The sequence below is a fragment of the Triticum urartu genome, chromosome 7 (assembly GCF_003073215.2).
Source record: "Triticum urartu cultivar G1812 chromosome 7, Tu2.1, whole genome shotgun sequence".
NCBI classification, from domain to species: domain Eukaryota; kingdom Viridiplantae; phylum Streptophyta; class Magnoliopsida; order Poales; family Poaceae; genus Triticum; species Triticum urartu.
Genome location: NC_053028.1, coordinates 684844555 through 684860356, shown reverse-complemented (window position 1 = coordinate 684860356; position 15802 = coordinate 684844555). Strand labels below are relative to the sequence as shown.

Genomic DNA, 15802 nt, shown 5'->3' with positions numbered 1-15802 from the left:
GTTAGCTCTCTCTTACAAACACAAACATATGCAGTGTTTGTCTAAATCTACTACCACTATAAAAGAAAGAGAGAGGCAGATCCAAACAATCGTATCCATCCATCATCAAAATCTAATGACCCTTAATCCTTCTGTGTTTAACACTACCAACCACGCATTAAGCCACCACAATCAATCGATCGCTAATCTGCCCCGCACGAAGAAAACTGATCGCCCGCACGACCTCCACCTTCTCCTCCCGCACGACCTCCTCCTCCTCCCGCGCCGTTCGCCTCCCGCAGCCTGGCGCCGAGCAACGGGAAGCCGCGCCCTTCACCGCCACCTCGCGCCGCCGGAGCTACGGGAAGCCGCCGCAGGTCGCCGGGAGCCCGTCCCCGCCGCGGGTCGCCGCCTCCCCAGCCGCGGGAGCCGCCCCGCCGCGCCCTTCGCCGCCTCCGGAGCCGCAGCTTGGCCGCCGCCACTCCGCCGTCCTCTCCTCTTGTGAGTCGCCCGCTCCTTCTGTGCTGCCGAACGACTGCAACACGGGCTGCCGCCACCGCCTGTTGATACTCCACTCTGCCGCCACTCCAGTCGCCCGTCGCCGCCGCTCCAGTAAGCCTCTGCCGCCCACTCCTTCTGTGCTGCCCAACGGACGTGCCAGCATGGGCTGCCGTTGCCACCCACCGATCCTCCACTCTGCCGCCGCTCCAATCGCCCGTCGCTGCCCGTCGAGTCGGCATCTGCCGCCGACCCTCCGCTCCTCCGCCGGCGCCGCTCAACTCGGCTTCCGTCGCCGCCGACTCTCTTATCCCCCACTTCGACGTTGGCCATCTATACGGTGAGGCCCTCGCCATCAAGCCAGGCAACTTTCACCCTCTATCTCTCTGTATCTCTCTGATCCTCCAAATTGATGCTTGTGATTCTGTTCTCTCGGTATCTCATGAGGTCCAGTATATGTTCCTTCCACACAAGAGAAATTTCATTGCTGACTTGATTATAAGAAATTTCCACTCTTTGAATATAGGTCTGAATTTTAATAGAAATTTCCACTCTTTGAATATGGGTATGAAATTTTCACCAGCGTTGCTTCATGTTGTGCTAGCAGCTTTCCTTTCCATATATGTCTACATTTGTAGATTCTGGAACCAACCATTCTTGCATGTGCAATGTCTCATTCTTGGTTCTTTTGATTTAATTGGTAATGGTAAGTTGGATTAGATTTTCAGATTCAGACTCTACATACGCTTGCCTTAGCCATCAGATTAGCATTGGGTCGCTTATTGTTTTTGTTCGGACTCTAAAATGTTTTTTGTGTGATCATAACTTCTGCTAAATTCGGGTCAATAGAGAGCTAGCCGAACTAGCTTATATTAGGCTACACGTGCATTCCACAAGTTTGTTACTTATGCAATCAGAGATCGGTTGATTTTTGATACCTACGCACATACAGATACATGTCATTAGTGCAATGAGACAAAGCTAATACAATCTACGTCTACATTTTTGTTTCATGAAATGACTACACAATGATATAGAAGATAGCGTGTGTACAAAAACAATCATAACGTCAACGTGTCCGTAACATTAGGAAAGTCAATTTAGTACCTGGTATATGAGGCCCAGTATATGATCCTTCCACGCAAGACAAATTGATGCGTGTGATTCTTCTCTTTCTGTATAACCATATAGTTCATGGCCGAGAGTGGTCGTTTTAGTGCACGACGTTCTGCATACACCGCAATGCCAAAGTAGCATTGTTGTGGGATAATAGCCATGGAACTAGCGGTAAAAGGTGAATTATCATGATCCACGACAATGCCAAACGCAGCATTAAAAGGGTTACAGACTGATTTTTGAGTTATTTTTAATAAGCTCTTAATATAGTTGACAAAATTCATTGTGTTGCTGAAATTGCCTTTTAAATGTTGTCTGGAATCTGCACTTTCCCGCAATACCACGACGGACTGCTCAAGTGGCAAGAAAAATACCTTGTGAACTTTTCAAGGATGTTTTCAATGATCTACTAATATCTGAAATTCAGGCAATCTCACTAAGATTATTCATATGTTCTTTATTTGCCTTCTCCCTAACAACAGATAGTTTATTTCTACTGGTTTAGACCATTGGCAGTCATCAACATTTGCTGCAGCTAAGGTCCTTTTTGTCACCTTTTTACGTGTACCTTTTTATACACAAAAACCTTTCTTGTTTATCTCTATCCAGGCAAGACTTGAGAGTTTACTTTTTGCACTGAATCCAAGCAAGACTTGAGATTTTAGGGTTACTTGTTTGCAACATTTAAAAATTCAGCTTCTCAATATTAGATGAGAACTTAGCATACCTTCAGTTAAGATCCATGTGTACTTTCACCAACATTTAAGAATTCAGTCACATCCCTTTGTATTAAATTTATCCAGAGGTGTAGCATCATTATGTGCTTGTACTGATTTAAAATGTTCCCTATTTTTTTGACATGCCACGGATGAAGGATCATCATCCGCCTGCATCCCCATTAGGATCAGGGGAACGTTCCCCGTTTAAAGATCTGACAAATACGCCTACTCATGTGAATGCAAATCAAGCAGGTGAAAAACTGCAAGAACAAACACCAAAAAGTGGTCAAAATTGGTTTGCACGAATGTCTGATGAGAAGAGAGCGGAATACAACCAGAAGCGATGTATTGCCCGAGCACGAAGACACCTTCTCCACTATGATCTACTCACAGCGCCTACGGTTCAGAGGTAATGTTGCACCGGACCCTGTTATGGGTCTTTCATCATTTGATCACTAAAATTGCTTTTGTTCACATTATTATACGACAGATGCATGTTCACTGAAAGTACTCCTGTGAAGATACTTTGTCCATTTATGGCGTGTCGATGTCAAAATTCAGTACCCTGATTAGAGTGACCTTATTTCCATATGCAGTTGCAGATTTCAGTGTGACATAGTTCCAGAGTGTACTTTGTATGATTTGTTCAAAATCTGCATGTTTATTTCCATCTGCTTTGAAGGCTGCATATTCTACTGACTTCCTGTGTAGAAGCATGCTCATAGGAAGGTAAATAGGATTCTTGAGTTCGTCTTTTGTTTTTGTTGACTGTAATGTTAAAGCAGAACGATTGATGCTGCTGCAGTTCATCTACATTGATTCTTGATTTACCCTTCTTATTACCATTTGCTAACTTAACCACCTCTCTCTCTCTCTCTCTCTCTCTCTCTCATGTTGTTTCTGAAGATAGTTTATGTGTCATGTCGACAAGGGTGTTTGATGGGAAATCTAGGAAGGCTGCATATGACATAGTGAAGGATAAACTCCTCTCCCTCATGTTGTTTCTGGATATGTTATTTTTCAGTCATGTAAGAAAGTAAGATTTATTTTGGGCACGTGATTACCGTAAACATATACTGGAAATATTTCATACAAAGTTTCCCTCATATCAAACTATTGTTTTTCTTCTAACAGAAAGTTGGTAGAATATGCAGCCTTCAAAGCAGATGTTTGTGAATTTTATGCCAGGTGAGCCTCTTTCATTTTAATGCTTGAGCCTCTTTTAAGTCCTAATGGTGGCGGCGGTAGGAACCCAGCCCCTTCTCCCTTGCCTGCTCTGGCAATGATGGAGGCGAAGAGGAGAAGCGCCAATGGGATAGGTCGCTATGAGCGTGTGAGGACAAGTGGTAACGCCCTGCACCCTCTGCTGGGGCGGCAGCGCCACCCTTGCCACGTGCCTCGGCTTCTCCGTCGGATTGAGGTTACATCACCCCCCTTCTGCCACTCTTGCGTTCTTTGGTGATTTCTATGTATTCAATATTAACCGTTCTCGGATTTTGTTGTATTTCTGAAAAGATATGAGAAGAAATAATTGATTTGCGCTTAATTACTGTAGTGGGGGAAGGGATATTCAGAATTTGTGGTCATCTTTGTAGAACAACATCAGCGATAATTAATGTGAAAAGGGGATATGAATGGTTGTGGGTTCGGCCGGGGAGGCGACGGCGGCGGGAAGAAGCGCCGCATCGTCAGATAGCAGTGACTACAGGAAGAATACTGTTGTGATGATTATATACATATATATGTATTCCAGTTCGTTGCTCAGTTAGTATTAATTTCTTATCACTTCATTTTTCTTGTAGTCAAGTTTTGAAACCATGCTTTGATGATAACTTCATCCGTATACTCTGCCGCTGGTTTCAAGTCATGAGCAGATGGAGATCATCAGTGCATCATCTCTTACACAACTGCTACTGCAATTGACTCCTTTGCAAGCACTGGTAAGATCTTTCTACACAGCTTAGCTACATCTCTCTTCTTAAATTTACCAGGATTTTTAGTTGCTTTTCCTCTAATAAGATGCATCATACTTACTGTTGAATAGTTTATCAAATATATATTCTTGCTGCACATTTTGTATCAACTGATAACTTTGAAACTTTTCTTCTCTCATTAGATCATGCTTACTATTGGATATGCACATGAATAACTAAAGGCGCCATGACATTAGGCATTTCCTTCATTTTAGCCTTTTAAACTTATTTATATATCCGTTGTTAATTTTAGTGTGATTTCTTCTCGTGAGGGTATATTCATCAAAGTTAGGAAGGTCTTTGTATGGCTTTGGTCATCCTAAATTTTGTGTTTGTTCTTTTTCAGTCCTGGTTAGCTTTGCGAAACAATAATTTTTATAGCCCTTTATGTGCTCATGCCCAATTTCCTTATATTCTAACCATTCTAGAATAGTAGCCTTTTTGCACTGCTAAGATGTTGAAGCATGGTGACATGTTTAACTCATGTCATAACTAGGCTTAGGGTAGAGAAAGGGTTGCTTGCATGACATCCATGTCATAGAGAAAATGTTAAATTCCCTCTCTCCATTCCTTACAGTGAATCTAACGCTTTATTGATTTTTTTAGCTTCTAGATGTTCTGCAACTATATACACAATAGATAATGTATGTCTAAACTGTAGTTCCACTCCAGGAGAGACTGAAAACTGTCCGACTCTTCCGGCTCACGTCATTATTACTCCCATGGGTGGTTTTACCGCTGCCGTCGAGCCTTCAAATTATGAAGATAACAAGCAGCCCAAATCCAAGAGGGAAACTAATTCAGTTCTTCAAAGGCTGCTATTTTTTTTTTGATATCTTTGTAACAACTTTTCATAGACACCACGTTCACGTGGACAATGTTTCTATGTTCTTTGAAGTTCACCCAGGAAAATAAGCATTCTGGAATGTTCATCGGATATTTGATTCCATTTTTACTATACAATAGACTAAATAGGCTACGCCTTTATATGAGCAGTGGAGGTGTTCATCCAGTCGATTGCCATTGATTTGGGACATTTTCTATATAGTTATGATTTCATCATGGTCTTCTTGAACTATACATGGCATCCTCAAAAGATAATTGATGGGGTTGTACTTCTCCTTTTGTTCATAAATAAGGGGTCTTCCTAAAGAATGAATTAAAAAACTTATACCCACATAAATTTGATGTGGAACGCACGTACACGCTTACTAGTAATATATGTATCACTCATCTTCTCGACTATTAATTCAGACAAGAAATAGCCATTATAATGTTGCTATATACTAGTAGTACATTATGCTATAATACCAAATGCTAACATAATACTGAGTGTCGTTTGCATATATATACGTTTACTCTCTACAAAAGACAGCAGTCTGGCGTATAAAAATCACCTATAAAACTTCTTTGTTCTGATGAACTATACAAATGCTACGGCAGATCCGAAACACAAACACATGCCATAATCAGGAAGGGGAGTGCGAAGCAGTGCTTACCGGCGCAGGCAAACTCACCTTGTGGCGACTCCTTGTCATAGAAGCGCCTTTGGAAACCAGAGCCGACGTAGAGCTACGCGTGGAAACCGGAGGAGATGATGGCGTGGCCTACACCCATGACCAGAAGCGTCGCTGGTATGAAAAAGACCTGCCTACTCCTCGCGACTGGAGGAAGTGATTGGAGACGTAGCCTGCGCCGAACCTCCCCGAGAAGTTCCAGATGCTCCAGAGCGGCACCAGGGTGCTGGTCAATGGGAGCCCCTGATCTGGTTGACGTTGTTCACCGTGGCTAGCCCCGATCCCATCGCGCAGGCCATCGCAAGGAAGAGCAGCCAAAAGTCGAGTTTACACAGGGCCTGCACCACATTCAGATTTTCTTTGTGCGACGATATGTGCCGGCTCTTCACGTTGTTTCGATTCCGTCTTCTGAGCTCTTACAGAAGAAACTACTGGAAACATGATCAACAGCAGGAGTATCACGAAGCAAACACTCTGTCCAGCTGAACTTATCATTAATACTTGGTCGCAGATTATGACAACCTTCAGGTAACAGCAACAGTAACGGCCATGAGCGAGAAGGCATCAAGGAACTTCTTGTTGTACCGCCGATGAGCGCTGTGGACGTCAACAAAGTACATGAGCAGCAATGCAATGGCCGCGCGCGCAAGCTCAAGGCCGAGCTCGGCAAGGACAGCAAGAACCTCCGGGTCTTTGTCGACGACCACAAGGAGCAAGGTCACTGACGACTTCTCTGGGATCACCATCTGGTGGTACACCTCCAAGAGGCAGTCCAAGGCCAACGTCATCAGCTTATACCCCGGCGGGGACGAGAGGCGCTTCTACCGGGTCGTCTTCCATCGGCGGCATCGTGACCTTGTCATTGACTCCTACCTTCCTTTCATCCTCGACGAGGGCCGCGTTGTCACTGTCAAGAACCGCCAACGCCGCCTCTTCACCAACAATGCTAGTGGCAGTTAACCCCTACCAGGGCAAAAGTGTCTGGAGCCACGTCCCCTTCGAGCACCCCGCCACCTTTGACACGCTCGCCATGCACCCTGATGAGAAGGAAGCCATCATCGACGACCTCGTGGCATTCCAGGAGAGCAAGGAATACTATGCCAAGGTCGGCAAGGCATGGAAGCGCGGGTACCTCCTTTACGGACCTCCCGGCACCGGTAAGTTCACCATGATCGCCGCCATGGCCAACTTCCTCGACTACGACATTGACTGCTCCGTCGACTTCACAGGAAAACGCCACAAGGACAAGAAGGCCTCAAGCGACAAGGACTCCGACAACGATGACAAGCCCAAGCTACCGATAGAGCAGGAGAAGGACGATGCCACCAAGGTGACGCTCTCAGGCCTACTTAACTTCATCGATGGGTTGTGGTCTGCTTGCGGAGGTGACCGGATCATCATCTTCACCACCAACCACAAGGAGAAGCTGGACCCGGCACTGATCCGGTGGGGTAGGATGGACAAGCACATCGAGATGTCCTACTGCCGCTTTGAGGGCTTCAAGGTACTCGCCAAGAACTACCTAGATGTCATTGAGCACGAGCTGTTTGGGGGAAATTCAGCGCCTGCTCGAGGAGACCGATATGTCGCTCGCTGACGTTGCAGAGAACCTGATGCCCATGTCAAAGAAGAAAAGGAGGGACCCCAACGTGTGCTTGATAGGCCTCATCAAGGTGGTCAAGCAGGCCAAGGGGGAAGCGGCGGCGACCAAGGTGAAGGAGGCAGAGGAGGCTCAAGCGAAGAAAGCCAAGGAGAAAGAGGAGACAGAGGTGAAGAAAGCCAAGGAGGAAGACAAAGAGAAGCATAAAGCACGAGAGGCAGCCAATGGGGATATTAAGCAAGGTGACAAGTGAAGTGACATCACGCCAAGAAGCCAAGGAAAAAGAGTGAGCTTGTTCACTGGTGCTCCCTTAGAGCATGTAAAATGATGCTATCTTAGGAGTGCCATGTAGGATAAATGATGAGGTGGAGGAGAGAGTGATAGTGTCTATTGATCCAGTGGGCATGGGGATTCCGGTAGTGGCGATAGGTATTACCTTTCCTTGTGGCTCGAGGAGCCACCGGTGCCGGGCATGGCGACGGTGGCCGGTGATGGCAGAGATTAGTGGGCGAAGTGGTGACGGTGCTTCCCATCAGCACTGCACTAACCCTAGATCGGTAGGGGATTAGGTGGGGTGTACGGCGCTGCGACAAACCTCGTCAAGCGAGCCGCCGGCCCCCACCTCTTTATATAGTGCAGGTGACAGGGGCCCGTCACCCATAGTGGGTTGAGCGCCCCCGATCAGGGCGCGGATCTAAGGGCCCGGTGGGCCGTTGGGCCCACACGGTGGAAATCATCCTAACATTCTCCTCCTTGATCTCAACTTTTACTTTTGACCGTATACTTTTACTTTACTCGTTTCATAACAGATCAATACATAGAACATGTTTCATCGTCACAGCTCAATTGCCGATAGAATCAGACAACCACAACGTACCTCTCTGTTTTGAAATAAATTCTTTAACCTTGGGTCCTTTTATTGTCCGGAAATTTTAGACTATACCATAAAACCCATGTCGACTGTGTATTCTCCGAACACACTGGGCGGTAAGCCTTTAATAAGCAGATCTGCAAACACTTGTCTGTTGCTTTTATGCTTCAAGCATTTCTACATAATTCCGGACTTTCTCCTTTACAACGCATAACTCTGTGTCAATGTGTTCGGCATCAACACTTGACTCGTTGTCATAGGACCGAAAAACTTAAAATGGTTATCGCTGTTGTCAACCATTATCTACTCCGGGTACAGGTCTCCTTAACCATTTTGCCTGTCCCTCAGCCTCATATCAAGCTATAAAATATCTTTGCATCACATTGATGATAATTGTTTCATTCTTTGGAGCTTTTCCACACAAAAACCTCCAAGTGTGAAAGTTAGCGACAATTATGGATTTTGCTATACATTTCACAAGTCTTGTCTTTGTACTCACAATCTTTTTAGAGCACTTATTTCTTTCAGCATGAGGCCGATATCTTTGACTCCATTCCATTGATCTATATATGGACTGGACATTGCCAAAACAACCCGGATACGTGAATTGTGTCAGGGTAATATATTGAGCTTCCAACAGCTGAAGCACATGGTACCATATCCATTTTCAATCTTTTCTCATCAACTCTTGGAACACCATAGTTTCCAGTTCCATTACCCTTGACTATAAGAACATGCGTAGGTTTTCTCGCATGCATACTTTAGAGGCCTTTCTTAGCATGTCCATTCGACATCCCTAATACCCCCTTTTATTCTTTTCTTTGTGAATCTCAATACTTATAACGAGAGACACTCTACCGAGAACATTCTTTTAAACTTTGAGGACAAGAACTTCTTTTCTCCTTCTGCAGTAGGTTCACATCACCACTAGCAAGTAGGATGTCATCCACATGCACAGGATTAGAAATGAATTTCCCATTCTATAACTTTGCACGAATACAATGGTCCTCTCATTTTCGTTAACCCAAACCAACATTTGATTGCTTTAGTCCATAAAAGACTTCTTCAGGTAGTATCCCCTGTGTTCTTTACTTTCATCTGATGTAACTCAGATCATGATGTGCTACCAACACTCATTGTAATCTATTCAGTGCAAAACGCGCAAAAACCTTTCGATTTAAGTCGTGTTTTACACCTTTACATATTTCCTTTGGAGTCACATTGACCTTGTAGACCCTTTACAGCCTACTGTTTATGCTCCATTGGAAATTACTTATGAGTCCCAAACATCGTTGGGATTCACCAATTTTATTTCATCTCACATAGTCTCTTTAAGCTCGAATGAGCACTTTAAATGAGGTGGGATCAACCTCCATTTGAATTTCACTAACATAGACTTTATAGTAATCAGAAGTATCTGATTTTCTCATTCCTTGAGACCATCAATGTCTCAGGTACTGGCACTTCTTTCATATGGGGTTCATATGGGGATGTTGTTGCTCTGTCATTGCAAGAGGCAAACTAATTCTATAGTCTTTCATTTCCAAGAGGCAATAGGTTTTACAGGGACCTGTATCACAAGATCCATGTTTACTCATTCATCCCAACATGTGTTGTATAGGTCATACAACATGCTCCCCCAGATTACTCCATCTTCACTAAAAATGGCGTATCTTTAAACTTTATAATTTGGGTTTATTCTGTTAAAACTTTCTTCTTTATGGCACTTTAAGCACCGTCTTAGTATTCCTTACTCTGCTTTCGGAACTGTAAAAGATCCAGAAATACAACTATTTCTTTTCTTTAGGGGTATTAATATGACCGTCGTACTCCCCCAGACGATCACATTCTTCATCACATTATCTAAAGTATAGGGGAGTTTCATCATTCTTAATTTATCTCATATATCTTTCTCCCCCTCGAAATGTGGCAAGAACTTTTCTGCCACAATTTCGAAAACCATTGATAACTCTTGTGAATTGAGGAAACTTCGATTATCTACTTCATTCATCAGATTACTTCATACGAAATGAAGTTATCTCTTCATACAAAATGAAGTTATCTTTTAACTAGTATGGGAGTACTTTTTCCTCATTCCATTTCAGAAACTCAACAGAGTTCTTTATCATTAGTACTTTTGCAAGTCACACTTGCATACGATTCTTATCTTTAGTTTCGTCTGTAACTTATATTCTCTTCGGATTTATTGAGTGCTTAATTACCGTTACACATAGGAAGTACGGTTGATACTAGGAAAGCATAATAGCTACTCCATACTTTTCTCCCAGAGTGGGACACATTAAAATCACATGAGTCATCATGTCTTTCTCCTGTCATACAGAATAAGTCTGAGAAAATTTCTGCCGTCATACGGGTTACGCAGGGATTTTCCCAGACTTTCCCTGCCATGCGGGTTTTATCATAATCATGTTTTCCCGCTATGCGGGTAATTCCCTATAAGGGACATAAATGCCAGAATTGGCTCTTTTGACTGCATATTCAATCATCAAATTTATAAATAAATCCGAATGCTCCTTGACACACATGCTTGATCCGACGTTGGTCAAATTAAACATGCATGTTGCTTGTTTTATTTCAAATAATAGAGAGTACATGAAAGATATTCGTCAACCAAGACTCTCAATGATCTATCTCTTTTCTTTTGAAACCATTCTTTAGAGAGAACATACTATCTCACGTTATGACCTTTCTTGGTCATCTTTCGGGTCACAAGTACCCAGCCATTCGCTTTCACGAATGAAAGTATGGAAAACTTTTAGTCTAAGAAAACTTAGCAAATAATCAACAATAATGAGCATAAAAATAACCCTACGTTGGTCTGGTTAAAAAATATGCACATTAAACTTTTGCAAAACTTCCCTTTTATACTCTAAATCATTGTTGTGGTAGAATTAGAATAAAACTCATTCTTCTACATTAATTCCATATCACCGTTGGGCAGAAATGAAAATAATGCATATAACTCATAAATAATGTGATTATAGTATTTCTATTAAACTACTTTGCTCAGAAATAATCATCATCATCAACTTTATTGCAGCGGGAATAAGAAATATACATTTCTCTAGCTCAAGAGCATTTCTTGATCTTTATCTGTTCTTTGAAAATTGATCACTTTCATACAAAATTTATCAGAGATTTAAGCTTTGAACATAGGACTCATAGAATTATAATACTGTTATCATCAACGTTGGTCAGAAAATAACAATACCATATTTTCACTTTAAAACAAATATCTTTCTTTTGTCACATGGGAAAAACATGGCTAAGAACAGTTCTTCCAATTAAATTTTCCCGTTGGTTCCAATTTAATTTGAAGAATAAAATTTTTACTTTGCATCAGAAACTTTACAATATTCTATTCAGAAACAATTCTGTAGACTTTTACTCTCTAAGCAATTTTAACCGATTGATTCAAAATTGAATTAGAGAAGCAACAATTTAATCTTTCACAGTGATATGAATAAAATTCATGAATTTTTTTTCTCTCTTTACAGAAACTTTTCTTTTCTTTGACCAAAAAAAACATGAACTTTATTATTTTCTTTGTAAAATTCATGAATATTAATTTTTCTGAAAATAGATGAATATTAATTTTTCTGAAAATTTTCTATTTTCAGAAACTTTTTCTGTTTACTTTGCTATTTTCTAAACAAAGTTTCTATGGATTAAATTTGAAAAGAAAATACTATGTGAAATTTGCCCAAAACTGGACAAATAACAAAAAAGAAAAAATTTCAGCGCAGTGGGGCTTAAAACCGGCCCATGGCCTGCCGCGCCGCGCGAGCCAACCACAGCCCAACACGAGGCAGCGCTCATCTCCTCTTTCGGCCCGATAGGCCCAGCGCCAAACTAGGTTTTCAATCGTGGCCGTCAAGTCCGATCGGACGATCCAGCGTGCATCTCGCTGGATCAAAACGAAGCGACCTGTCGCCCCGATCAAACCCTAGCGTATTCCTCTCCCAGCACGCGCCGCTCGCCTCTCCGCTCATGGCCACGCCGGCGGCAGGGTCAGGCCTCGCCGGCCGCCGGCGACCGCGTTGGGCCACCGCGTCGCGCGAGCCGCGCTGGCCCCCTTTCTGCTTCCCTTTCCTCTGTTCGTCTCGCACACGTCTCTCTCCGGCCGCTCGGCTGCTGCGTCGTGCCGGCTGTCGGTGACGGCGTCGACAGCCGCCGCGCCGCGCGAGCTCTTTCCCGTTCCCCTCCTTGTTCCTTTTCTTTCTCTAATCCGTCGCGCCGCTCCTCATCTTAGTCATCTCTGTACGCAGCAGCGACGGCGTCGAGCTGGCCGGCGATGGCGTCGAGCTGGCCGGCGATGTAAGACGGCGCCCCCGCTGACCCCCTTGCCGGCGTGCGCGAGCACCTCGAGGGTGAACGCGCCGCCGTCAAACGGCTTGGTGGTGGTGCCCTTTGCCCCGTGTGGGGTTGGTTCTTCGTCCCCGCACCTCGGCTTGCCGATGCGTGTGGGGATCAAGAGGAACAGGCGCGGCCGAGTGGCGGCGCACTTTGCCGGCGGCCCAAGGCCTTCTCCGGTGTACTTTTCTGTTCTTTTGTTTGCTTTTCTCTGCCCTGTTAGGGTTCTTTGGGGAGGGGAGGTTTTCTGTTGCTACCAAAAATCCACAACGCCAACCTGGGCTGATACCATTGATAGTGTCTATTGATCCAGTGGGCATGGGGATTCCGGTAGTGGCGATAGGTATTACCTTTCCTTGTGGCTCGAGGAGCCACCGGTGCCGGGCATGGCGACAGTGGCCGGTGATGGCAGAGATTAGTGGGCGAAGTGGTGACGGTGCTTCCCATCAGCACTGCACTAACCCTAGATCGGTAGGGGATTAGGTGGGGTGTACGGCGCTGCGACAAACCTCGTGAAGCGAGCCGCCGGCCCCCACCTTTTTATATAATGCAGGTGACAGGGGCCGTCACCCATAGTGGGTTGAGCACCCCCGATCAGGGCGCGGATCTAAGGGCCCGGTGGGCTGTTGGGCCCACATGGTGGAGATCATCCTAACAGAGAGAACTCATAAGAAAAGGTTTGTCTTCTTATTTAAGAGAAGACAAGAGATGATCTCTTAGCACAATATGTCTTACCATGTTTTTAGGCATAACTAGTTGTTCAAGATAAGGCTAAGACATGACTCATTGTAGACGTCTTTTTTTGTCATTTCTAAATTACATGCAAGACTTAAGATAAGACTATTTTATTAACTATTGTACATGCCCTTACAAAACAAAAATGCAATGGTTGGAGAGAGAAAAACAATGCATGTTTCAACTGAAACAATATTTCTTTCTTCTCTCACTTGTAATGCTGCTGCATATAAAGCGTGCAACAATACAAAATGCTACTGTAAAAACGCTTTACCTACACCAAAAGGCTACAAGTTTTTTCAGGGAATTAAAAAATAAACATGGTATCATGCGGGCTTCATTACCATTTCACCAACCCAATGAGGCCACTACGCATGACAGTGACAATATGCAATTAGCAATCAGAATTTATCCTGCTCCTAGAGTTAATTAAGCAACCCAAATCTGAATTGGCCTGTTCATTAATTAATTAACTAATTAAGCAACCCAATTCTGCATTCTTTCAGCCCTGACCAAATGTAACATGATATTGTTGTAAGAACAGAACAAAAACAGAGCGTCGTTTACAAAACAAAAGACAGCAGTCTAGCGTATATAACTCGTCTATAAAACTTGCTTGTTCTGATGAAGTATACAAATGCTACAGCAGATCCGAAGACACAGACACATGGCAATGATCAGAAAAGAGAATGCAAAGCATTGCTTACCAGCGCATGCAAGCTCACCTTGTGGTCACCGTGTTGAAGGTGGTGCCAAAATGGTTCAGCCCGAACACCTCCAACGTTATGATGAGCATGTTTTTATGGATATATAGATGGCTAAGAGATATTAATAATTTGTAAGATGAGCATGTGCAGAAGAGGCATGATTTTGCAACAAATTTAAGCATAACTACATCATGATCAATGATGAGACGGATTGAGTAAACTAAAATAAGGTTAGATGTAAGCCATCAATACTAATGCTTAATCATCACTGGACAATTTCTAAACTCTTTAGTTTTAGATATGCACTAATGACCAAATAAGAAGGAATAAAGACAAACAAGTCAAACCGTGCAAATTTTGACCGAATTTCTAGAAAAAAATTATCCAGAAATTGAATGCCAAATTAGTATCAGTAAATACATAATAATATTTTTTAATATTACTATTTTAGGGTAAATATATTCTTTAGTATTATAGTTATTGATAGTTTTTCCTACAAAGGTGGTCCACTTTACACCGCTTGACTATAGATAAACTTTATGGGCCTTCTTCTTCTGGAGTCAGATGGAGTACAATAATTTTGTCACCAGGTATGTTAGCTATATTTAATTATTTTATTTTTGATGGTATAGAACTAAGGCTATAAACAATTAATCAGATAATACTTAGTCTGGAGGAGAATAACTGGCTGAGGTTGAGGAACACTAAAAAATCATTCTAGGTCGCTAAATAGGATTTTTTTTGCTATAAAATTTTCTATAACCTATGTGAATATAATGGTATCTGAACACATTAACTTTGAAAAAAGAATATGTAAAACATATTTTTATAACGGTAAAACAAATCTAGCCGCACAAATGCGCGGGTTACCCTTAGGAATGTAAATGGCGGCGGCGGTGGTCGAGAGGTGGGCGTGGCTCAGATTGGCGGTGGCGACCGTCATCTTCCTCTGGTCCATGGTGTAGAACTACGTGCCCCCCAATCTTCCGCCTCGACCTCACCAGCTTGGCCGCCAAGCTCGCCGCCTGCTTCAACCCCTACCTCTAGATCACCATCTCCGAGTACGGTACTGAGCGCTTCCAGCGTAGCGACTTCTTCCCCACCGTTGAAGCCTACCTCAGCGATGCCTGCGTCCGCGCCACAGACAAGCTCAAGGCTGAGCTCGGCAAAGACAGAAGAACCTCAGGGTCTTTGTTGATGACCATGTTGACGACCACGAGGAGGTCGTTGACGACTTCTCTGGGACCATCATGTGGAGGTCATTGACGACTTCTCTGGGATCACCATGTGGAGGTCATTGACGACTTCTCTGGGACTCCTACTTTCCTTTCGCCCTCGGCGAGGGCCGCTCTGGCACCGTCAAGAACCGCCAACACCGCCTCTTCACCAACAATGCCAATGAAAGTTGCAACCCCTACTAGGGGAGTGAATAGCAAAAACCATCGACAAAGAATGCTTGGTTTGCAGGAAACACATGTTTACAGTTTTGTGCCAACATTGAAATTCTGCACCTATTTTTTTCTAGAAAAAACTGGTTGGTGGCTTAGACCATTTTGAGCGTGACTATTACAGTTGGGACCTGCAAATGGTGACGTAGCATAACTATTCACGCGCAGGCTCCGTTATAAGGTGATAGACCGAAATGTTTTCGTCAAAACCGAACGAATCGTTATAGGGTCAAACCCCTACTCACTCCCACCCCCCTTCTTCTCG

General features: G+C 43.6%; 1 long non-coding RNA gene and 2 pseudogenes across 1 annotated transcript; 2 read left to right on the top strand and 1 right to left on the bottom strand.

Moving 5' to 3' along the window:
* Positions 1 to 5678: 5678 nt before the first annotated feature.
* Positions 5679 to 6434, bottom strand: LOC125519411 (annotated as a pseudogene).
* Positions 6435 to 6437: 3 nt separating this feature from the next.
* Positions 6438 to 7655, top strand: LOC125520456 (annotated as a pseudogene).
* A 4297-nt stretch (positions 7656 to 11952) lies between these two features.
* Positions 11953 to 13440, top strand: LOC125520458. Its single transcript, XR_007288684.1, has 2 exons — positions 11953 to 12390; positions 12563 to 13440. It is a non-coding gene; the product is annotated as an uncharacterized LOC125520458 (long non-coding RNA).
* Positions 13441 to 15802: the final 2362 nt, after the last annotated feature.